Source organism: Chinchilla lanigera, unplaced genomic scaffold, assembly GCF_000276665.1.
Source record: "Chinchilla lanigera isolate Chin_1 unplaced genomic scaffold, ChiLan1.0 scaffold00144, whole genome shotgun sequence".
NCBI lineage: Eukaryota > Metazoa > Chordata > Mammalia > Rodentia > Chinchillidae > Chinchilla > Chinchilla lanigera.
This window is the reverse complement of record NW_004955545.1, coordinates 3,073,792-3,098,097: the sequence shown is the minus strand read 5'-3', so window position 1 is coordinate 3,098,097 and position 24,306 is coordinate 3,073,792. Positions and strand designations below refer to the sequence as shown.

At 40.9% G+C, this 24,306-nt stretch overlaps 1 protein-coding gene across 1 annotated transcript in view; it reads left to right on the top strand.

Moving 5' to 3' along the window:
• Positions 1-24,306, top strand: part of Arhgef11 (Rho guanine nucleotide exchange factor (GEF) 11) — a 110,484-nt gene that overhangs the window by 1,062 nt on the left and 85,116 nt on the right. The window lies entirely within an intron of this gene.

Sequence of the window (24,306 nt, the reverse complement as noted above, 5' to 3'; positions counted from 1 at the left end):
CGCCGCGGGCCCTCGCGGGTCGTCCCCACCGAGAGCCGCGCGAGTCGTCCCCACGGAGAGCAGCGCGGCGCTGCCGTGCGGGCCGGCGCCGCCGGCGAGGGAAGCGGATCCCCTTTTCATGGAGGCTGAGGCGAGAGAGGATTTCGGAGCCTGGATGTGGAGGGGAGAAACGGCAGAACTAACTCAGGAAATTGTCTCCCGGAGCAAGGCCGAACGAGGGCTGGGTCTTAGAACCAGGCTGGGGTAGGTGTAGGAGACCTGCGAGTTTAAAGGAAAAAGCGGAGGATATTTCCAGAGATTCTCTCTGGTTTGGGCGAATGCTCTCATTTTAAAGGTAAAAAAACACTGCATTTCAGGTGTTCTGTGATTTTTATTTTTTTGGTGTGAATGGCTCATTTCAGGATTTCAAAACCTTTCCTGTAAAAGCTTTTTTTTTTTTTTTTAAGGAAATCCACAGATTTTGTTTCCCAAGGTTGCAGTGGACCTGGGAGGAGTGTTGTGTACATACTACTGTATGGTTTTATTTATTTATTTTTTTACCGTGCCGATCAGCCGGAAGATTTTTTTCCGAGTGCCATTTCGGATTTTTTTTTTTTTTGATTCGCTCTCCCGAACATATTATCTGCTCTTGTCATTTTAAGCATTGGAGACCAGAGAATTATTTCCCCCCTTTGGAGCTTGAGGCTCCCTTGCAAACAGAAAGACAGCTGGGAAAACTGGATTAAAAGGATGGTTTTATCTGTGTTTTGCAGTTAAGACTGATATTTTGAAGGCACGTTCTTTCTGTGATTCATTTTTTAGCCCGCAGTGCTAACCTTGAAGAGATTTGTGGTTGAGATTTTGGTTTCCAAGAAGGTCATAGTTTTTCCTCTTTGAAGAGGGGGGAGGGGAAAGGGGGCTAAGAAAGGAGACCATGTTGACTGGTAGAAGTAGAATGGAGCTTCAGTTACCAGGGTCCTGAGAGCTGAAAGAAAAAGGGTTCAATCTTCAAGTTGGGAGGTCCTCCTCTCGTCTCCGTTAAAAATTGCAAGGGATTCAATCCTGATCAAGACCAAAACTACAGGATTCTGGGACCCTGAAGACACTGAGAAACCATGAGTGTAAGGTTACCCCAGAGTATAGACAGGTAGGTGTGCTAATAATTTGGTTTTTCACCACTTAAGGAAGGGCTGGGAGGAGTGTGTTGCATTTTGATAAAGGGTTGCCAAAAAAAAAAAAAAGTCTGGGTGGGCTGTGGAAATTGGTGAGGTGGGAGCATTGGTCTCTGGGGATTGTTGGCGTGTGTTAATGTGGGCTCTGTGTGTGTCCATGTTCAAAACATGTCTCCTGATTCCGTGTCTCTTTAATGTAAGCAGTAAGCAGTGAAGCCAGAGCAGGGAAGGAGGGGGAAATCCTTGCGGTGGCTTTTGACTTTTGTCAGGCTGGAGGCTGAATTTGGATCCCCAACTTGCCAGCCCAGGGGTGGGAAGCAGGAGCAAGCCTGGTCATGTGAGTCTCAGGGGTGGATAGGGACTGGCTTTAGGTGTTGGAACTGCTGAGGGGAAGGGCCCTGGCAGGGGTGTGGGCCTCCAGCAAGCTGGTTGTTATGGGATGGTGAGGCTTGGTGATGAGCTGGTACATGCTTCAGTCACAAATTTCCTACCCTCCAAGCTTGAGAGTTTAAATTGAGATCTGCCAAACGGCTGATGCTCTGGGTTTATTCTTCCAAACTGTTGTTAATAAGCTTGGCTCTGCAAAATGGGCCTTCCCTCTCCCCAGAGCCGGAAGGAGTTGTTTTGGGCTCTTAGGCCTGATGGGCAGAGGCTCTGGCCCTCAGTCAGAGCACATGATGCCCCTCCCCCCAGGAGTCAGCCCAGCCTCCCGTGTCATTGGTAACATCACAGCATAGTTGTAATTCTTTCCTCTAAAGGATTGGTACAACTTTGTAAGGTGTCTGCCTTTTCCCTTCCTCCTGCTTCTCCACCCTTCCCTCCTGGAGAATCTGAAGGGGGTGTGTTTTGTAGGTGTGCACATACCCTAACTAAATTCGTGGGTGTTGGAGGACTGAGCAAACAAATGAAAGGGCCAGGCCCGGAAAAAATATTATTGGAGAGATAGGGAAGAATATCTGCAAGAGAGCAATTGTTCTCTCACTGTCCAGTTTACCTTTGGTTGTCCATGTTAATAATTAAAATTTCCTTTTGGCTGGCCCAGGTTATAGCTCAGTGGCACGAGCGCCTGCCTGGGGTGTGTAAGGTCCTGAGTTTGATTCCTGGCACCAAAAGAATAATTTCCTTTTGACTGCAGAATGTGACATAACATGCATGTAATCTCTTTGAAATATTAATCTCCGTATTGCTTCAGAATCCCATTTAGATTTGTTCAGCAGTCCCCATATAGGGAACTGACTTGGCAGTGGAGAAGAAACGGCAGACAACCACAAAGGATGTATGACTGGTTTGGACCTCTTCCTCTTTCCATTGGCTCTGGGAAAGGGATAACTGAGGCATGTCAAAGCAAGGGGTTAAAATGGTTTCCGTGGCTGCCCTTCTTTCCTTTTAGTCTATTAATGTGAATTCAGGGATTGTGAGGAGATAGAGACTTAAGTATTGAAGAGTACAAGGAAGAGAAGGCAGTAAGGGTTCCTGAGTTGAAGTGAGATGCTTCTCTGGAAATTTGGGTGTATCCTCATAGATACACATCTCAGACTCGGTCTCTTGCAAGCTGTATGATGTTTTTGTGAGGTAGACACATCTGAAATCATTATTCTCATTTTGCAGAAGAGGAAGCAGTCTGAGAGAGGATTCCTGGCTTATCCAGGGCCATCGTGACTGACTAATGGCAGTCTGGAGTGAAACTTGGGTTTCTTTTGATTCTGTATCCCTGGTCCTTTTCATGGCCCCATCCTGTCTAACTAGGTTTGCAGACTCACCCTGCAGATTGTAGGAGGTACCATTTTGCTCTTCCAGCAGTAGTTAAGGTGCTCTTCAGCAGTCAAGGTATTCCCTGCACTTTATACCTGCAATTTCAGTAGCTAAAGCACCATTTTTTCTGGTAGGCTTATATAGCTTTGCAGGGTCAGGGTTTCCTTGCCTTCACCCCCTGCCTGATTATCTCCCCCATTCAGAAGGTCAGTTCTGCGACCTAGGTCCCTTTATGGTCATCTCCAGCTAGCTGGCCTGGATCGTGCTGTGCTTCCTTAGCTACGGGCTCATTCTGTTGAACCGTTTGACATCCTAGGCTCTAGACTCTAGAACAGTGATGGTGAACCTTTAGAGTTTTCAGTGATGACAGAGAGCTCCCTGCAGCACACGTGCCGTGGATTCACCACCATGGCTTGTAATTCGCAGTCTTGCACTATCCTGGAGGGACTGATTGGAAGGAAATGCTGCAGATTATGGAGTCAGGGATTCTGGTCTCTCTTAGCTTATGAGTTTGCTGTGTAGAGTCTCATGTAACATGCTGTAAGAATGTTTTTGATTTTTTGTTTGAGACAGGGTTTTGCTATGTAGTTCAGGTTGGCCTTGAACTCATGCCGACCTCAAACTCATAGCAGTCCTCCTGCCTTAGCCTCACAAGTGCTAGGATTACATGCATGCAACACCACACCTGGCTATGTAAGAGTGTTTTAAAATTAAAATATACAATTTTCGCTCATAACGAGTACACAGTCTAATTGGGGGCCTGGGAAACGCTAAGATTCCCATAGACCACATACTGTGAAAACAACAGTAGTCTCTAAATTCTGTGAGAGCAGGGATTGTGTTTGGTTTGTTTTTTTATTACTATTACTATTATTATTATTATTATTATTATTATTATTATTATTTTTCTGTGAGCCTAGCTTAGTGCTTTGTATGTGGTAAGTGCTCCAGAAATATTTGACAAATGGATGTTGAGATGAATGAACGCATCATAAAGTATAAAGTCTTCCATTTTAGGTTGTTTTAACATTCATGTGTTAATTTCAAATGTAGTCTAAATAAAGTCAACTAGAGAAGGTTTCCGAGGTGGTATATATTTCCCAAAAGATAAACATCATGGAGGACTATGTATTTGGAGAGTCACTTCAAGAAGACTTTGAAATAGCTATTTGGCAGGCTTTTACCCGCTTCCCTCCTGTTGGGGACTGACTCCTGGGTCCATATAAAGGATACAGTATTTGCAACTAATCTTTATCTTTTGGTGTTAATAAGTTGTTACTGAAAGATGAGCTAATGTGTAGCTGTTAATGTCTTTTTTAGGTTTTGTACATGGACAACTTAATATAAATAAGGCTGAAGGTATGGTTTGGAGGTAGAGTACTTGCCTACCACGCCCAGAGTTCAGTCCTGAAGTGCACCCCCACTGCCACCAAGTTTCTAAAAAAGTTGTTTCTAGGACCAAGATTATGGTACTGAATTATTTTCGTAGAAATGATGAATTTTGCTAGGCCATCTATATCTGTTTCATGGCAAATGTTTCTAAGATGACCTGATGGCTTAGGAGTTTGTTTCCATGAAACAACTTTCCTCTGCAGAGTTAGCTCATGATAGCACCAAACCAGAGAAATATTACATTAAGCCAAAAGTTCTTGGTTTGAGCCCTGGCTTTCCCCTTAACTATGTGACCTTGGGCAAGTCACATGCCTCCTCTGGATTCATCTTGCATAAAGCAGTAGTAGCTCATTTATGTAAAGTGCTTTCCAGTTCACAAATAATGTGCCTTTATATGGTGGGCCATTTGAGGACTATATTACATCTCTCTCACCAGGCTGTTTAAAGGAGCAAATCAAATGACATATTTTAAAATTGATTGTTAAACTATAAAATTATATATAAATTTTAGATGGTAAATTCATGGATTTGATTTGGCTTTATGCACTACCTCCTGAGCTAAATAACCCAGAACAAATTAAGGGTAAGCAAAAGATCTTTCCATTACTTCATTTTTTTTTCTTTTAAAAATAACTTTTCTTCCTGTTTTTATTAGTACATGTTTGTAATGCACGGTAAATATATCCGTTGTGGGGAATTGATGTGTTTACATGTACAGTTTAAGCAGAGTAAATAGGCTTTATTGTTACCAAGTGCACAAAATGAGAAAGGAGTACGTCTCCAGTGGTCACAATTACATGGTGATAATGAAGACTTTAAGGAGACAAAAGTGACTGAGTTTCCTTCCCAGGAATTTTGATAAGTGGGAGAGACTGTCTACCTTCACTTACTTAGATGTCATTACTTTTGGTGGTGGTGCTGGTGGTGGTGAGGGGATATTGAGACTTGAACCCAGGGCCCAATGCATGCTAAGCAAGTGCTTTACCAATGAGCTACATCCTTAACTCCAGAAAGGATTTGTTTTATAGTCTCTGACCATTCTTTTTCATAGTACCATGTGACTTTCTTAATTGAAAATAAATCTAGACTCACCAGCTGTTCCCTGTCAGGGGTCTCTCCCCACCTAAATTCTGGTCTCTGTTGAGCTCTGAGACAATCCCCAGGCATTAGCTCTCACTACCTACTTTAAAAGGTGATAGGGATATAGAGCTACAAAGGGTAAGTCCTCTAAGTCCTGAGTCTTTTTCAAAATACACTTTTTCCCATCTAGGGCTGTGAGATGGGAGATGGCAGTGGATTTGCAGATGAAACAGCTGGTGATTAATCACCATTATAAGCAAGAGCCAGCTAAGCTTAATTTCATGTACTCAAAAATATTTCTGATAGTACAATCTTTGACAAATACATTTTTGGTTTTTCTCCGGTACCGGGAACCGAACTCACAACCTTGCGCTTGCCAGGCAAGCGCTTTTGCCGCTGAGCTAAATCCCCAGCCCCGACAAATACATTTTTAAAGCTTTTTTTCCTAGTGAAAATACTGGCAGGCAGAGCTCTGTTCTCCTGTTTAGGAGCATACACAAAAAATAAAAATGACTGTGAGTTCACCAGAAATAGAAAAGATTTTGTGAAGGGTACATACCCAATCCCTACATAAGTGTAAAGACAAATGAGAATATTCCTCTATGGAGTAGAGTTTGGAAACTATGGAGTTGAAAGTTTAGATAGTGTTCCTTACAGCTTTAAAGATCTAGGATTCTTTTTTTTTTTTTTTTTTTTTTAGTCTAGGATTCTTACATATGTGAAAGGATTTGTTAACTGTAAAATTCTGTAAAACAAGTTATTTTAAGCTAAACTGACTGAATCTGCCTCACATCTTCACAGTGGCCATTAAATATCTACTTTATTGGTTTATTGTTTTTAAAACTTAATTGGAAGATTTATAAAGTGGCTTGGAAACGTTTTCCCTGTGGACTGTGAGTTCTTCTTTCTTTTCTTGATCACCATATTGGGAAAAGACTGAAGCATAGACCTTCAGGTGGCATCCAGGGTCACTTCCTCACCCCAGACAGCAGGAAGGACTGAAATGTTTCTGTTTTTTGGGGGGAGGTGGTGGTCATTGAAAGTTATGTTAGATCTCTTGTGAAATGAGGGTTTCAGTTCGAGGAAGACACACTGGTATCTGAATTAATAGATCTGAATGCTAGGACCAGCTTTGTGAATGAGCTTGGAAAGGTGCTTACCTGCCCTGGACCTCAGTGTTTTTATCTGGAAAAATGAGTTAATTAGGCTAGCCAGCCTCTTAAGATTTGATTTCTTCTAACTATTCTGTTCATTGGGCCTCTGGAAACAAAATGCCTTTCTTTCAGTGAGCCAAAACTTTTTTTTTTTTTTTTTTTTTTAATCATCCGGCCTTCCTGAAAATCAGTGAGAATGAATGTTTAAAAAGACCAAGAAACAGAGCTGTCTGATGAGGAAAGTGGAAGTGCAGGGATGTGGAAACTTAGGGAGAAACTGGAAAGTTGGTGGCCCTTAACAGAATTAAAATAGAATTTGGAAAGTATAAAGTATTTTTAAAGTCTAGAACACCACTAAAACAAAACAAAAACCAAAAAGCTGGGTAGATTTGAGGGGAAAATGACAGGAGACCAACAGGACATTAAAGAATTGCCTTGCCCTTGGCTCTTGAGTCAAAATACAGTAAAGACAGATTGGCAGTCTCTCCCATTTTTGGTGATCTTTTTGAAAGGTGGTTCCAGGAGCTCAACAATTATAAGTCCTTTTGGGTGCCAAACTTTCCTTTACCACAATTTAAAACCATTTTATTGTCTTCTCTGACTTCAGTGTGGGTGCTAAAGTCACTAGTATCTCCCTTATCATCTTTATTTACTTCTTCAAGATTTTCTCCTCATTCTAAAGAACAGTAAATAACACATGAATGTGTGAGAAAAGACCTTCAGAAGTTGGAACAAAGTCATCTCAGCATCTCGATTCCCAGCCCTTGCTGCTTTCTCTGCAGTATTTGGGGAACAACAACTAGAGTCATATGATGAGTTCTGTAGTCACCAGTAGTGGCTTGCCCTAAAATCACACAGAACCAATCTAGTAGCCTTGGCGGTCAGTTAATTGGACTGTAAATTTTTATCAAATGGCTCCATGTTCAGTTCTTAGTGTTCTGGTAGATAACAAGAATGTGAAGCTTGCACTCTTGTTGGGAAATGTTATTAATGAAACAACACAAAACAACAAAAGAAAAAACACAAAATGCTGAGTTTTATATAATTTGTATATACATCAAGAAGGTATGTTTAGAGAAGAGTGGAAGGTTGATGCTAATGAGACTAGCCAGGGAGGCTGGATACTCTGCAGGTGGGAGGAAGAGGGGGCCATTTCGAACAGAACAACTTGAGGAAAGCTAGGAGTAGGGCCAAGCATGGTACTGGGTTGGAAACAGGAAGATTGTTGGTCTTTGTAGAGCAGAGAGAAGGTATGCTGACAGAGTGAACAGGGTGTGGAGGGGCAAAGATACTTGGACTATGTGGTAGGTAAAAGGAAGCAAGTAAAGGTTTATATATTACAGCATGATCTTAAAAGTAGGGTTTAGAGAGAGAATTCTGATATTTATTGATACAGACAGTGGAAAAAAGTTTGAGTCCAGAAGGCCAGCCAGGAAGTTTTGTTGCAGTCGTGGCGAAAGATGGTGAATTTCTGGATCACAGAGTTTATAGGGGGAGCTAAGAGGAGAGGTAGGATTCAGAAGACATTTTAAGAGTCGCCAAGGTATATTAGGGCTGAATCAAACTTGATTCCCAAGATTTTGAGACTGGTTGATTAGGGAAAAGGTAGTGAATAGAATAGAACGTCCATTAAAAGTCATTTTATTTCCTGCTGGTACCCCATGATTTTCTGAATACAGCATATTGAATGATACTTACCTTGCTAAGAATATTAAGTTAGGCTGTTTCTACCAAGTGCTTTTAGAGTTCTTCAACACAGAGAGGGAAAGGAGAACCTCTTCTAGGAGATCTCTTAGGAATATGGGTCATGGTTTGACACGATGAGCGTATATTTGATTCATCAGTGATAACCCATTCCCACATAACAGACCAAACTCCCAAGTATTTAGAAACCATGTTAGTAGCATAATAAAGAAAATATAGGACTTTAAGTGTATAAGCCCCCCATTTAACCACCAACTAGCTGTGCAATCAGGAAGATTTATGTAAAAGTATTTTGCGAATTCTATGGTGCCAAACATAATGGTAATTGTTGTTAAGGAATTTGGTTTGGCAAGGACCCCGGACTGGCCTGAATTCTCCTCAGCGCCACTTGAAGACTCATGTTTGGGTTACCCACAGTCCTGTGTGTTTCTCAACTGAGGACTGACAGGCATGGCTCTGGGAACATAGTAAGCAAACACAGGACAGTGGTTAAGAATTAGGTGCAGGTCCTGCTCTGCTTAAAACCCATGATGTCTTTGCTTGCTATCCCCAGCTGCCCACTTGGGATTCATGACTTTTTTTTTTTTTCATCCCAACCTACATCTTGCTAACTGTAGGTCTTACTACTGTCCCCTACCACCCTGCTTCTAAAAACTGACCTGTTTTCTGAGCCCACATTATTCTTTCTACACCTCTCTATCAGTGTTCTCTGTCTCCCCTCATTAGCCTTACTTCCCTTCAAGGAAACCAGCAAACTCTACATATTTGTATTACTCAGCCTTCCTTTTGCATACAACTATAGCATTTTGACTGTTATCTTTTGTTTATATAAAATAATTTATATAGAAGTTTTAGCAGAATTTATATAAACTAGCACATGGTAGACAACGATAAATAAGTGACTGTGCTTGTTCAACTTTTCACAAATCTTATTTGATTATTGTACCTAGTCTTGCTACTCAGGGTTCAAGAGTAGTGTCTCTTGTTTTTCTGAGTTGTTCTCTAGTGGCCAGCTTAGTTCTCTTTTTATGAGGTATTCTCTTTATGCAAGGTTTCCTGACTTGAACTGTAGCTCATTCTTGATATTGCCTAGCCAAGACATTTCAGGAAAGCAGCTCTAAACACTGCTGCCAGGAGCTGAGACCAAGAATTCCCCTTTTTTCTTACTGGGTGCTAGGTCTTGGCCACTGGGTATTTCTTCTAAGGGACAGAGCAGCCTTGTTGCCTTTAGCGCTTCAGAGTTCTGGGGATTTCCCCATTGGCGGCTGGGTTTCCGGGCTGCCTTTCCCTACAGGGGTCTGAGGGCACTGGGCCCACCCTCCTATTGTCCTGCCTGCCCCAGGCTGGCCTCATTCATTTCCCAGAGCAGGGCCCTCAGAAGCTTCCCTCAAAGAGACTCCTGCCTCAGAGAAAGGCCACTGTTGTTCTGGGGGGAGGCAGCTGAAGAGAGTGTACTGAATAGCTGTGTGAATGGGACCTTGTGTGAGGCTAGAACCACAGACCCTCTTCTTTGAGCCCTAGAGACCAGAGGGGGCGGTGGGAGGGGGACCTCTAGGGTTCGTGTCTTCCTACAAATAGGGTTTCAGGTTTAAGAACCTCATGTTATGCCTCAAATAAGAAGGTTGATCCATTTAACAGATGTTCACATGCCATGATGCCACACAGTTGGGATACAAGGTAAATGTGTTATGTACCATCCCTTCAGGAACTTCCGGTTTTGTTGGGAGGACACAGAAGTAAGTGGGAATTGTATGATAACCCTGAACTTCTGATCAGAGCAGTGGTAGGAACAGATGAAGGAGATTTCTAGGAGGAGAGGACCTTGAAATCAAGGTCAAAAACTGGGAGCTGGGCAGGAGAGAGAGAAAGTCTAGACAGAGAGAATAGGTGCAGAAGGGAGCCTGAGGCAAGAAAAAGCTTGGTGTTGTAAGAATTGAAAGTAGCTATGCTCAGTTGTGAGACCATATAACAGTTAATTAAATTACATGAAGACCATGTAATCTGGGTTAAGGGTTTGAACTTGCTCCTGAAGGTAGTGGAACACCGTTGTGAGATTTTAAGTAGGAGTTGACATGATCAGATATGCATTACTGCTGCTGCTGTTGTTGCTGTTATTTGAGACAGGCTCTCTGGACTCCCTGTATCAGTGATAGCGAATCTCTTAGAGCTTTCAGTAATAAGAAATAGCCTGCAGTGGCACATGCACCATGGATTTGCCACCACTGCCCTATATGTAGCCCAGGTTGGCGTCAAACTTGTAGTTCTCCTGCCTCAGCTTCTTGCCCCAGCCTCCTGAGTCCTAGGATTATAGACCCACGCCATCAAGCTTGGCTCAGATATCCTTTTACAGAAATGAAATCATCCTGCAGTGTAAACATTGTATTAACAGAATGAAAGAATGCAGAGAGGGAAAATGGATTAGGAGACCATTGCTGTAAACTGGTTAAGAAGTGAGTGTGGCCTTTACTGTGATATAGTGATATAGTGACCTTGGAGCTGGAGAAAAATGAAGGTTTAGAGATAAAGGACAGTGGCTTTGGCTGCTCGGAAGTATTATTCAATGAGAAAGAATGTAAAAAATATGATTGAGGAAGGAGGGGATAGATCAGCATCTTTTTTGGTCATATTGATTTGAAGTATCTGTGGGAGACCCAGGCGGCAGAAAGTGAGGAGTGTTCTGGGATAGAGGCTCTGAGTGGCAGCTCAACATCTGGGGCAGAGTAGTTGAAGCAAAAAACTGTCCAGGATGGGAAAAGAGAAGAGGGCTGTGGGTGGGTCCTGAGGGGCATGTATTAGCCAGCTTTCCCATTTCTGGGAGAAATTACCCAACACCCACAACTTAAAAGAGGAGAGGGTTATTGTTTCAGAGGATTCATTCCATGGTTGGTAGGCTCCAAGGCAGGAACATCATGGTGGAAAAGCATGGCATAGCAGAGCTGCTTTAGTTCCTGGCGGCCAGGAAGTACAGCAGGGAAACAGTGCCAGAGAGGAAGAGACCAAGGATCATCTGTAGTACCTGAGGTCACACCTCCATGACCTACCCAGACACACCCAGAAGTGTGCTTTCCTAATTCCCCAGGCAGCTCTCAACCCAATCATGTTGACCCAATTAAACTTAATTACTGTATCACTTTTATTTGTTTTTGGTTTTGTTTGTGGTTTTTAGAGACAGGGTCTTGCTATGTAGTTCAGGCTCGCCTTGAACTCATGGATCCTCCTCCCTCATCTTTCTGAGTGCTGGGATTACAGGCATGTGTCATGCTCAGCTTACTGTATTATATGTGAAGGTGAGAAAAAGCCTACAGAAGAGACTGGCAGGGAGTGACAGGTCACAGAGGGGGAAAAAAAAAAAAGAGGGCAGTGTGAAGTCTTAGACATGACGGGCACGAGTAGTTAACAGTCTCATATGCTCCCAATAAGTCAAGCATAGAGAAATGTGGATTTAGTAAGTAGGTGGACGTTCAGGGCCTCTTAATTTCTGGCAGTGATGAAAACAAGAGCCAGTTTGCTATGGGTCAAAGTGAGAAGAGGTGAAGAAATGGTGAAGTCAGAAACCAGGAAAAAACAAAACAAAAGAAAAAAAAATAGTTCCTGGTTCCTGTCAGTAGGACTTTGAGTTTTTTTTCAAGGTAGGACTATGTTTACCTAGGTGAAAGGTTCTTAATCTTAGCATACATCAGAATCACCTAGAAAGCTTGTTAAAATAGGAATTGCTCTTCCCTCCCCCCAAAAAAGTTCAGATATAGTAAGCTTGGGTAGAGTCCTTGGCCTGAGAATATGCATTTTTATCAGCGTCCCAGTTGAAGCTGACAGCTAGCATTCCATGCTTTGAAAGCCACTGCATTATAACATCTGTGGTCTTAACTAGTTGTGTGTTCTGGTAACAGAATTTTCATTGTTAAATATCTATTCCAAAATGTATGTATCAGGGGTTATATGCTCTATTTAAGTTTCCTAAAATGATTTTCCAAACTGATCCCAGGTTCTGAATTTCCTAGTGTCAGGGATCGTTGGAATGACTCGATTCCCCTTAGAATGTTGGTAAGAGTGCTTGGAATGTGTTACTGCATTGAAAGAACTTCCATCTCTAGATTATACAGAGTGGTTTATCACTGTATGCTGTGGTAACCCACACAGCCACCCATGGTTTCTGTGCTCAAAGGGTTCCAGTAGGGGTTCCATGTTGCCCTGGGGTTCTCTCCTAGGGCCTATTTCAGTTCCCTTGAAATTGGGTTCAGAACCCACACAGCTGGGTTTCCAAGAGTGCCTGAGTGTCTCTTCCTCTTCTCCTGTTTTTCTTTATGCCCTGTGAATCAGTGGGTTGTTTCTCATAATTTCCATAAATCCCCCTAGGATCTCTAGGGCAGTGGCCCTGTGTCTAAGCTGTAGATGTGGGTCAGAGATAATGGTAGGTTCAGTGCAGAGGCTGGCAATTCCTGGACCCCAGAGGGTTTCCTAAACATCATTGCAGGCCTTAAGATCCTTTAGTTAAGCCATCAGCGGCCCAGAGGACATGGTAGTTTCCCCTTAGCTCTGCCTAGGCTAAAGCTAATAACTACACTTCTTCGTCCTGGGGACCAGCTGTTGGCTAGTTCTGAACTTAAGGCTTGGCCGATTGGGAAAGGACAGGGCAAGGCATGTGGGGAGAGACCATTCTCGAATTAAGATCCTACTTCACATTTGTTAGTCTGGCTTATGGGAATTTCCTATTCATTCTGTGCATGTATTAAATACGTATTAAATACTAGGCAGTGTTCTGGGCACTGGGGATACACTGGAACTTACATTCTGTTGGAGCAAGACAAGTAAAGTGTTATTTATCATTATTAAAAGTGGTTGTGGGGGCTGGGGATTTAGCTCAGTGGCAAAGCGCCTGCCTGGCAAGTGCAAGGTGGTGAGTTCGGTTCCTGGTACCGGAAAAAAACCAAAACCAAAACCAAGACCAAAAAAAAAAAAAAAAAAGTGGTTGTGATCCATAGTATGGATTTATAATTGCTGCGGGAAAGACAGGAGAGATGTGACAGAATTTAGGGAAAGATGAGAGACAGGAGGAAAGTTCAGTTTTTAAGTAGGGCAGGACATGATTGACAGAGAGGGATGGAAACCTTAGGACTAAGGTGGGAAGGTAATAATGACATGCTCCTCTTTATTGCCATAGAACAATGGGGCATTAGTAAAGGGTTATTGTCCATTATTTGCCTGAGGTATAGTCAAGTTAAGGATTTTCAGTTCCATTTTACAGATGGGGAAACAAAGCTCAAGGAAGCTTTAGTGACTTGCATAACGTCTGTAAAGTAAGAGGTGACAAAGGTAGGATTTTTTTAAAAAAATGTTTGTGCCTACGAATCCCTAGCCTAGTGCTGTTTGCATTTTCTTATCTTCCTGGTAAGGCTTAGTGGTAAAAATGCATAAGGCTTGTGAGGGAGAGCCAGAGATCAGGTTTGCTTGACAGTAGTGAAGGTGACCTTTAGGAAAGAGACAGGTAAACCAGGGATCAAGTCTCCTGAGTTTTTCTGTCCCTTCCCCATAAAATCTCCGTGACCATGCCCTCTTAGGACCTGGGCTTTGCATTCAGTATGCAAGAAGAGGGTAACTTTCTCTTTTTGCCTTCTAGTTGGTTAATAATGGGAAAGACTGGCTCTCTGGAGTCTGCTAAGTTCAATCCAGGTTGGGAGAAATAAAATTCCCTCAGGAATGACTCATTACTCCATCACTAAGTAGTGTGGTATTTTTAAGCCATGCAGAGACCTTATCTTTGTGTATATTACCTCATAGTGCCCAGAACTGTGCAATGAATATAGTAGATGTTTGGTAAAGTTTTATTGAAAAATGGACACCATTTTCTAAACACTTTTTTGAGATATAATTGAAATACCATAAAATTCACCGCTTTACAGTTTAGTGCATTTTTAGTATATTCTAAGTTGTGCTGTTATTACCTCTAATTCCAGAACATTTTATGTATATCTAAAATGTACCAATAAAATTTGATTTTTAAAATAAATCCCCTTGCTCCAATAATCCTTGCAATACCAAGCATTATACAGTGCTTTTATTCTTCAAAGCACTTTCTATTTGTTGTATTTTATCCTCATCACACCTATAAAGAGGAGGGAGGTATCTCTTGCTAGGTGACTTAGTTTCCCTTTCCTCCTCTCCTGCCTGTGCCTGGAGTCCCCTAGGACACACTGTTTTACAATTCCTCCTAGCTTTGGGGTTGCTCCCCTCTGGACAACTTTGCCTCTCCACCTTTCATCCCATAAGTAGAGTGCCTTCCCTCCCTGGTAGTAGTGAACAGGAGAACCTGCTTGTCTCTGTGGCCACCCTATCTGTTATCATCAGTCTCCTGGACAGCCTTTTATATGAAAGCTACATCATTAGAAGATAAATTGGCTAGGATAGAAAGATTACTAGCTCTGAGGCAAGGAACCTGGAGATTTAGGATGATGTGGGTGTAGGGTACTGAGGAGGAAAAAAGGAGAAAACTAGCTGGAAACATGAACCCTAATGTAATCAAGGTCCTTTTAACTTTCTGGACTAGACTTACAGCACTTCCCATACCTGCAGGCAAATTTTTTGAGGTAATGAACTGGCTGATTTAATTGCTGTTGCATCCGACATTGATGACTTCACAATCTACAACCAAAATTTAAAAAAACATTTATTTTATGTTTGTGCAGCACTTTGCAGTTTTATCATGTTTTCAAATGTATTCTTTTTTAAAACAGCTTTATTGAGATATAATCTCCATGCCGTAGAATAGACTTAAGGTTGTGTGTTCATCATTGTCTAATTCCAGGCATCTTCATCACTCCCAAAAGAAGTGTTGGGCCTTTAGCAGTCACTTCTTAGTCCTCTCTCTCCACAGGCCCAGGCAACCATTAATCTACTTCCTGTCTCTATGAATTTGCCTATTTTGGACAGTTCGTATAAATGGAATCATACAGTATGTGGCTGTTTATGTCTGGCTTCTGTCACTTAACATATTTTGAAAGTTCTTGTGTTATAGCATACTTTGTTCTTTTTATTGTTGGTTAATATCTATTGTATAGATTCACCAACTCAGTTTATTCAGTTCATCAGTTGGTAGATATCTGTGTTTCCATTTTTTGGCTGTTAGAAATAATACTGCTGTAGACATTTGGGTACAAGTTTGTGCAGACATTGTTTTTATCTTTCTTGTATGTATACCTTGAAGAGAATTGCTGGGTTATATGGTAGTTCTGTAATTTCTCCACATACTCTCCAACACTTGCTATCTGTCATTTTTATTATAGATATCCGGATGGGCATATAGTGGTATCTCTTCATGGTTTTTTCATTTTCTTAATGATGTTGAACATCTTTTCGTGTGTTCATTGTCCATTTGTATAATTTATCTTTTTCTGTGTTTCTTTTCTTTTTTTGAGATAGGATCTTGCTATGTAGGTTAGGCTGCCCTTGAACTCACAGTCCTCTGGATAGGCCTGTGGAGTGCTGGGATTATAGGTTTGCAGCTCCGTGCCAAGATCACCATTTGTGTATCTTTAGTGAAATGGATTTTTTTTCTGGGTTATGTTTCCTTTTAGTGTTGAGTTTTTAAGAGGTCTGTATAGGGCTGTGGATATAGCCCAGCAGCACAAGCACCTGCCTGGCAAGCTCAAGGTCCTGAGTTCGATTCCCAGTACCCCCCACACACACAAAAAAGAGATCTGTATAGTATAGCTACATGGGTAGTACAGCTTTACCAGATATAAGATTGACTGTTAATTTCTCTGATTTTGTGGATTGTCATTTTATTTATTTATTTTTTTTGTTTGTTTTGTTTCGTTTTTGAGAAAGGGGCTCATTATGTATTCCAGGCTGGCTTTAAACTCACTATGTAGTCCATGCTGGCCATGAACTCACTGTGATCCTTTTGCCTCAGCCTCCTGAGTGCTGAGATTATAAGCATGTGCCATCGTGCTTGGCCCATTTTATTTTTTTGATGATGTGTTTTACATTTATTTGAGCCTTACAACAATCCTGTGAGATTAGGGTTTTCATAAGGAAACAGGTATAAATTAGGCAGCTTCCCTCGGGCTTTGTAATGTCAAGACTTCACTTTGCACTTAGGCAGCAAGAGTGGCCCACAGTGGATTTCACTTATTTAGCTATTGCCATTTTTAAAACACCATCATTGCCATCTTACATTGGGAACTCGCAGAGGATGGTCCTGCTGATGCCTTCATCACAGTGCCATACAATTAGGAGTTAATGTTGGGTGCATTTGGGATAATAATGGAATTTACATACCTGGTGTTTATTTATTTTGTGTCTTTGTCATTGTCTCATTTTTGAATAATGAACATTATAGGGCTAGGATATGTATATGATTCTGATTTCTTTTATGGTGCTGTGTTTGTAGTGCCCAGGTAAATGCTGCATAAAAGCTTTAGTATTTGGAAGGATGCATTTCTGTAGTGTCCGCCTGGAAGGATCTAAGCACAGTGTGTTTTGCTAGTCACACAGTCATTTGCGCTGGAATCTGTTGTTCTCTCGAGCTCCCTTTAGCTGAGACAACCAGCATGATTATACATAGATACAGATACATACCAAACCTATCTCTGTCCCTCTTTCCTACACAGCAGCTGACTTGCCAGAGATATAATTGCTGAAAGTTTACCTACAAAGACTCTACATGAAATCTTTCACTTTTTCTACCTTTTCTGATATATGCACAGGCAAACTGTTAGATATTTCATATTGCAATACAAGCATTTAGAGACCCAAAAAATCTCCTTGGGGCAACTGGGAAGAGTAAGGGGAAACATATGGGCAGACATAGGACTTTAATGGATATATATGAATGGATATACATGTAACACAGTTGCTTCATCAGTATCAGCACTGAAGCCAGGTTTGGTGGTACAGGCCTGTGATCCAATTTCTACTGTGGGAGGCAGAGGCAATAAGATTATAGGTTCACGTCTGGGGCGTGTTGGTACATGCCTGTAATCCCTGTACTCTGGAGTCTGCAGCAGGAAGATTACTGGGAATTTAAAGCCATCCAAGGCTACATAGTTCGAAGCCAGCCCAGACTACATGGCAAGACCCTGTCTCAAAAAAAATAAATAAACAAGCAAAAAACTCACTGTGACCAAAAGAAAGAAAAAACAGCACTGTAATTTATCCTTGCCTAGTACTTTAAAAAAAAGTTTATTTTAATATTAGTCACATCCCTAAGACAATATCTGTTGCAAAACAAAATCATGTATTTTATTACAAAGGCAAATGAAAATTCTGTCTTATTAACTGTGTTGATTCTATTAATAGATGTGTTTGGAATTTGATTGTGCATTAATTGATTAATCATTGTATGTACAAACAGATAAAAGATAAGTGTATGTGCACATGTTGTGCTTTTTTACCCCATTTTAAATTCAGAAGCTGTTACCCCATTTTATGATCCATCAGCACTCTGACTTGGACAAGAAACAGAATGTCTAAAAACAGACTATGCTATTAAATAGTGTGTGTGCACCTGTGTCTCTCTAATTGTGGAGGACAAGTTTTACTTTCTGGTGTCGCCCCAGAATACTCTCTTGTCCTTAATGCTTTTTTTTTCTTTTAATAACACTATTAAGGTGTATTTAATATATGTAAAGCACACATTTATATAACTTGGTGCATTTTAAGTGATGTTTACATCTATGATACTGTTCCCACAATCAAGGTAAAGAACATGCCCAAACATACCCAGACAAACTCAGAAGTTTCTTTGTGCCCCTTTGTAGTCCATCTCTCTCTTCTTCCCAGTCCCCAGGCAATTCCTTATCTCCTTCCACATTTTCTGTATGTCAATATAAATGAAATCATATACTCTATACTTCTTTTTGTCTCCTTTCACTTCTTTCACTTACCAGTTATTTTGAGGTCAATCCATATTGTGTGTATCAGTAGTGTTTGTTTTCATTGCTGAGTACTATTCCGTTTTATGGATGACTGCCTACCATTCATTCACCTGTTGATGGACATTTAGATACTATAAAGAAAGTTGTTAAGAGCATTCATGTATAAGTCTTTGGCAGTTGAATATTTCCTTTTTTCCTCTTTAAATCCTAGGAGAATGACTGAGTCATATTATCAGTGACTGTTTAATGTTATAAGAATGCCAAATTAATATGGGCATGGTAGTACATACCTGTAAACCCAGCACTCAGGAGGCTGAGGGAGGAGGATCACTGCAAGTTTGAGGCTAGTCTCGGTGACCAGTGAATATAAGGCCAGCCAGGAATTACATAATGAGATCAACTGACGCTCAACACAGGACCCAACATAAAAAAAAGCCAAATTGTTTTTCAAAATGACTTACTATTTTACATCTACACTATCAGTCTATGCAAATTATAGCTATTGTATATCCTGGTACTTGCTATGGTCAGTCTTTCATTTTAACTGTGTTAGTGTTGTGTTCTTATTGTGGTTCTAATTTGCATTTCCCTGGTGAATAATGATGTGAAATATTTTTATGTGCCTATTTGCCATGTGTATGGCCTCTTTGATGACTTGTTCAGGTCTTTTGTACATTTTTAATTGAACATATTGCCCAATACTAATGCAGTTACTGTGTTTTAAGTGTTCTTTGTGTATTCTAGATGCAATTTCTGTCAGATATATTTCTGCTGCTATTTTCTTCTAGTCTGTGGCTTGCTTTTTCTTTTTTTGTAATAGTGTCCTTTAAAACTTGTTTTAAATTTGCACACAGTAAATGCAGTACCTTTTGAGAGCAACTTCTTAATTTTAATGAAATCTGACATACCAATTTTTTTTAGTCATTGAGATTTTCTCCTATGCATTTACAAATTTTGTGGTTCTAATTGTTAGCTATAACTTAATTTTAGTTACTTTTTGTTAGTGTATGAAATAAGGATTGAAATGCTGGGAGGTTCTCTCTAATTGTGGAAGGCTAATTGTGTTTTATATGAGTTTGGCAAAAAAAATCAGAACTTTAAAACTTTTTGCTAGACTTGTGGAGCAGATGTTGGATTCCCAATTCTTTAAAAATAAAAAGAAAGGAAACTGTTGAATCTTTCCATCCATTTCTTTATTTGTTCAGTGAATATTCAGTTTGTCAGACACTGCCAGTGACTACTGGAAGACAGGCATGTGAACAAGCACTGTAATTAGAATCTCGCAAGTAAGTATAAGTGCTTTTAGTAGGCTGTGATCCAGAGTGCTCTGGGGTTATAGAGGATGACTGTTCAGAACCAAGGGAAGTTGTGCCCTGCTGCCATGGAAGGATATGGTTGACCAAGAAATACTTAAGAGGTTATTGATAGGTAACTGTTGTAACTGAGGTATGCAGAGAAATTCTACATCTTCCACACCCAGATTGTCCTTATTTACTTTATTATTATGGAGAGTCTGGATGAAACAACTTTCCGTTCCTCCTTCGCTTCTGCCTTTAAATCTTACTAAAACAGTTTTTAAAACAGTAATATTAAAAGTAGCTACCTTTGACTGATTGGTTAGTGCTTGCCAGGCCTGAAATAGGTGCTCTGCTGCCTTAGCTCCTTCACACCTGAGAGCAAGCACCCAGGGCACTGGGTCTTATTTGTGTGTAGCAAGCATATTTACTACTGTCCTTTTATTATTTAATGACTGAAAACCCAAGAAATAACTACTCTCCACATTTGTTTCTAAGATTTTACTACTCATCACCTCACTGCTTCCATCACCCTATTGCAAAAGTCTCTCCCGCTCCTCAGCGGAGAATCCCAGAGGGCAGGGCCCAGTGTCAAAATGCTGCTGGCTTGTGGTAGGAAGTGTTTCTGACCACGTGAAGTGAATGATGTCTGGCTTCCCATGGGAAACAGTTCCATCAGACAGGTGCTGGTTTCCACTCCATTGCTCCTTCCTCTGCCACATGCAGTAAGACCCTCTGCGATCATATAACTGTTAGCAAGCACTCACTCTGCATTCCTAAGTACCTAGGGTGCAAGTGTGGCAAGGGTCCTTGGGCCACAAAGATGAATGAGACAATCCCTGTCTCAAATAGCTTGTGGACTATGAAATAGAGAACTAGAGTTCAAGTGATGAGGGTATTCACTGAGTTACAGGCACAGGGTAAAGATAACAAACCCAGCCATGTTACTTGTTTAATAGTTGTGTAATGCTTATTATGAACCAGGCACTGTTCTAAGCACTACACACATAATTAATCCCTTTAATCCTCATAACAACCCTGCAAGGTGCTAGTAGCATTCCCATTTTATAGCCCAGGGTTATGAGACATAGTTAACTTAAGTACCTTACCCAAGGTCACACAGCTGGTAGGTGGTGAAACTAGAATTCATATCTGGGTGGTTTGGCCTTAGAATCTTTTTTCTTGAGCACTGTGCCATGCAGTCTCTTGGAATTCCTGAATAGAGACAAAAATGAGAAACTCCTTTAAAAATCAAATTAGCCAGATTAGTTTAAATGACTGTGTGGCTAGAGAAGGGCAGTCATATTGTTTGCCTGTGTCTGCCTAGAGGGTGAGAAAGTCCAGGAGGAGGACCGAGGCAGGATGTGTGGAGATGAGTCCTTTGATTTATTCAATCTGAGTGTCTATAGGTCAAGATGTCCTGCAGAAGGTTACATAAGGGAGAAATGATCGTAGTCACTGTCTCCTAAGAAGGAAGTGTAGGCTGAGAAGACCAAGCCCAAAAGTGAGAGGAATCAGTATTTTTTAATATATAGAAAGATCCAATTAGATGAGATCTGAAAAAGAAAATCCCTTGAAATTTGCAATTGAGGGACTAGCTGTTAGTGATCTTACTGAAAACAATCACTTCAGAGTTTTGGGGGTGGAAGCCAGATGGCATTTGGTTGAGGACTGGGTGAGAAGTGAAGAAATAGGGAGGGTATAAATACGGAATACGCTTCCCAGAAGTCAGAGTAAGAGTGACTGGTAATAGCTAGAGGGGCTTACTGGGTCAAAGAAATATCTTCCCTCAGGTTAAGAGTGATTTGGGTTAATTTATGGGCTGAGTAGGTAGAGTCAATGGAGAGTAATGGAGTCAGGGTCATGAGTGGGATTTGAATTTAATTGAACTAGAAGAGAAAAGCTGAGTGTAAATGTAGGGGAGGGGCTTGTGGGAATGAGTAGAAAGTTGAAGCAGAAAAACACGGCTCCAGTTATTTTGATGAGATAAGAGGCAAGACAATCTAATGATAGAGGACGGGTTATACATACAAATTTGAGGAGAACTGTGAAGTTTTGGAGTAGTGAGAAAGCTTATGGAAAAGAAAACTGATCAAGCCTGAAGGCTGGAGACCTTAGATCTGCCTGCTAGATTACACCGCAGTGTGATTTTTTTTTTTTTTTTTTCTCCCTACCTGAGTGCAGCTAACTGGAAGTCAGAGCAGTACCTGCAGGTGGGAGCGTTGCTGCAGTGTTTGTTGGACAGATTTGGAGGAAGGATTGGGCATGCAAAGGAATCAGGACTGTGATAATCAACTGGAATCCAGACTAGAAGAAAAGCCAAGAAAGGGCTGATGTGTGGGAGGAAAATAAAGAAGGGTCTGATGAAGTTACCAGAAATAGCAAATGTAGTGAGAATGCATGTGTGAGGGAGGAAAGTCGGTCTGTTTTGAAGATGGAAGTATTCTGAGCAATGCCAGGATCCAAAGTGTAGATCTCCACATGACTGGATCTCCATGTGGAGGTGAAAGGCACAAATCACCAGAGTTAAGAGAGTAAAAGACATGCTCAGGGAATTCAAAGTGGGCTGTGAGAGAGACCCATAAACAGACCTGCTATACAGAATGAGAGGGACAAAGAAAACCAGGTCTAGAAGAGGACCAAGAAGGAGTCGTGGAGGGTTGGAGCTGGGGGAGTCTTCACCAGGGGGTACTAGTGTTTGAACAGAAGCTTGAGCAGTGATCTGGAATTTGCCATGCACACAAGAAGCAGGCACAGGAAGTATGGCTGTGCTGCTTAGAGCAAGATAGAGAAATATAAATACTTGTACTATAACATTTGTATTTTGAACTAAACCCACCCACTGGAGAAAGCTGTTGGGGAATATGGGATAGGGTGGGAGGGAGGAAGAATAAGGAATAAGATAAATACAGGTGGTGAGAGGGAAACAGAATCCAGCCTTATAAATAAAGTAGGTTTCTATAGGGTAGAGCAGCCTTGGCCAGCAGTCCAGGCAGTTGGTCCATTATTATAGTTGTCCAGGGATAGATAGCAGGGCAGAGGTTGAAGAGTACCCTGGAACATTGTACCTCCTCCCACATCACTGATCCATGAACCATAAGCACAGAGAACCCTTACCTAAAGACTTGCAGCAACTGCACCAGACAGGAAAGGAGGATCTAATTTATCTTTTTGCTTTTTTGCCTGAAACCTTAATTGACATATGTTCCACATATCATAAAACCCATTTAAATTTTACAGTAAGTATAAAAGTTACAGTAAGTAACTTTTGGTATATTTATCATTGTGCCATTACCACTACCTAGTTACAGAGTTCTTCAGTGCCCCAAAGAGACACTTTGTGCTCTTTCCCTTTCCTGGTGCCTGTTGTTTCATCCTAGCCCTAGCCAGCCACTAATCTTTGTCTCTGTGAATTTGCTTATTCTGAACATTTGATATACATAGAATCATATAAGTAAAGTCTTTGTGACTAGTTTCTTTCACTTAGTATAATGTTTTCAAGGTTCATCTAGATGTAATGTATATATCATTGCTTTGTTCTTTTATACTGCCAATTACTGTGTCATTGTAAGTATATACCTTTTGTTTATCTCTTCATCAATTGATGAAACATTTGGGTTGTCTCCACTTTTTGACAGCTGTGAATATTCACGTATAAGTTGGGTAACAAAGGTTTTCAGTTGGCGTGGGTATATACCTAGGAGTGGAATTGCTGGGTCATATAATATCTCTGTATTTAACATTTTGGAGAACTGTTTGTTTTCCATAGTGGCCATACTATTTTACAGTATCACCAGTAATGTATGAATGTTCTAGTTTCTCCATAGCATCAACGACATCTGTTACTTTACGTTATGTATTTTTGTTTTAGCTATCTGAGTGGATATAAAGTGCTCTCTTACTATTTTGATTTGCATTTCCCTAATGACTAACAGTATCTTTTCAGATACTTGTAACCCATTGTACATTTTCTTTGGCAAAATGTGCATGTGGAAATTTGCCCATTTTTTGGTGTTGGGAAAACTGGCTTTCCACATGCCAAAGATTGAGCCTGGATCCATGTCTCTCACCATGCACTAAACTAAAATCAAAATAGATCAAAAATCTAAATATTAAAACAAAAATCTGCTGAAAGACAAAATAGGTAAAGCTCTTAAAGTCATAGATGTAGGCAAAGACTTGGTGAACAAAACCTTCACTACATAAGAAATATTACAAACAATCAACAAGTGAGATCACATCAAATTAAAAGGCTTTTGCACAGCAAAGGAGCTGCCAACAGAGTGAAGAGACAATGTATAGAATGGGAAAAAAAAAAAGAATGGGAAAAAAATTTTGCCAGCTATGTCTCAGACAGAGGACAATACCTAGAGTAAATAAAGAACTCAAAAAAACGAGACTCCCCCAAATTTAAAGAAACATTCCAAAATTTGGCATCTGAAATGAATAGGCACTTCCCAGATGAAGAAGTACAAATGCCCAGTAAATGCATGAAAAACTGGTCAACATTACTGGCCATTTGAGAAATGCAAATTAAAACAACATTGAGATTTCATCTCCAGAAAGTGTGACTATCATGAAGAAATCAACTAATAACAAGTGCTGATGAGGCTCCAGGGGAAAAGGAACGCTTCTCCATTGTTGGGAGTGTAAATTGGTATAGCCACTATGGAAATCGGTATAGAGATCCCTCAAAAAACTAAAACTAGAGGTTCCATTTGACCCAGCTATTCCCCTTCCAGTTAAAAGTCATAAACCAGGTATGGTGGCACAAGCCTGTAATCCCAGCACTCAGGAGGCTGAAGCAGGAGGATAGTTGCTAGTTCAAGACCAGCCTGGGCTACAAAGTGAGCTCAAGGCCAGCCTGAACTGCATAGCAAGACCCTGTCTCAAAAAGACAAAAAAA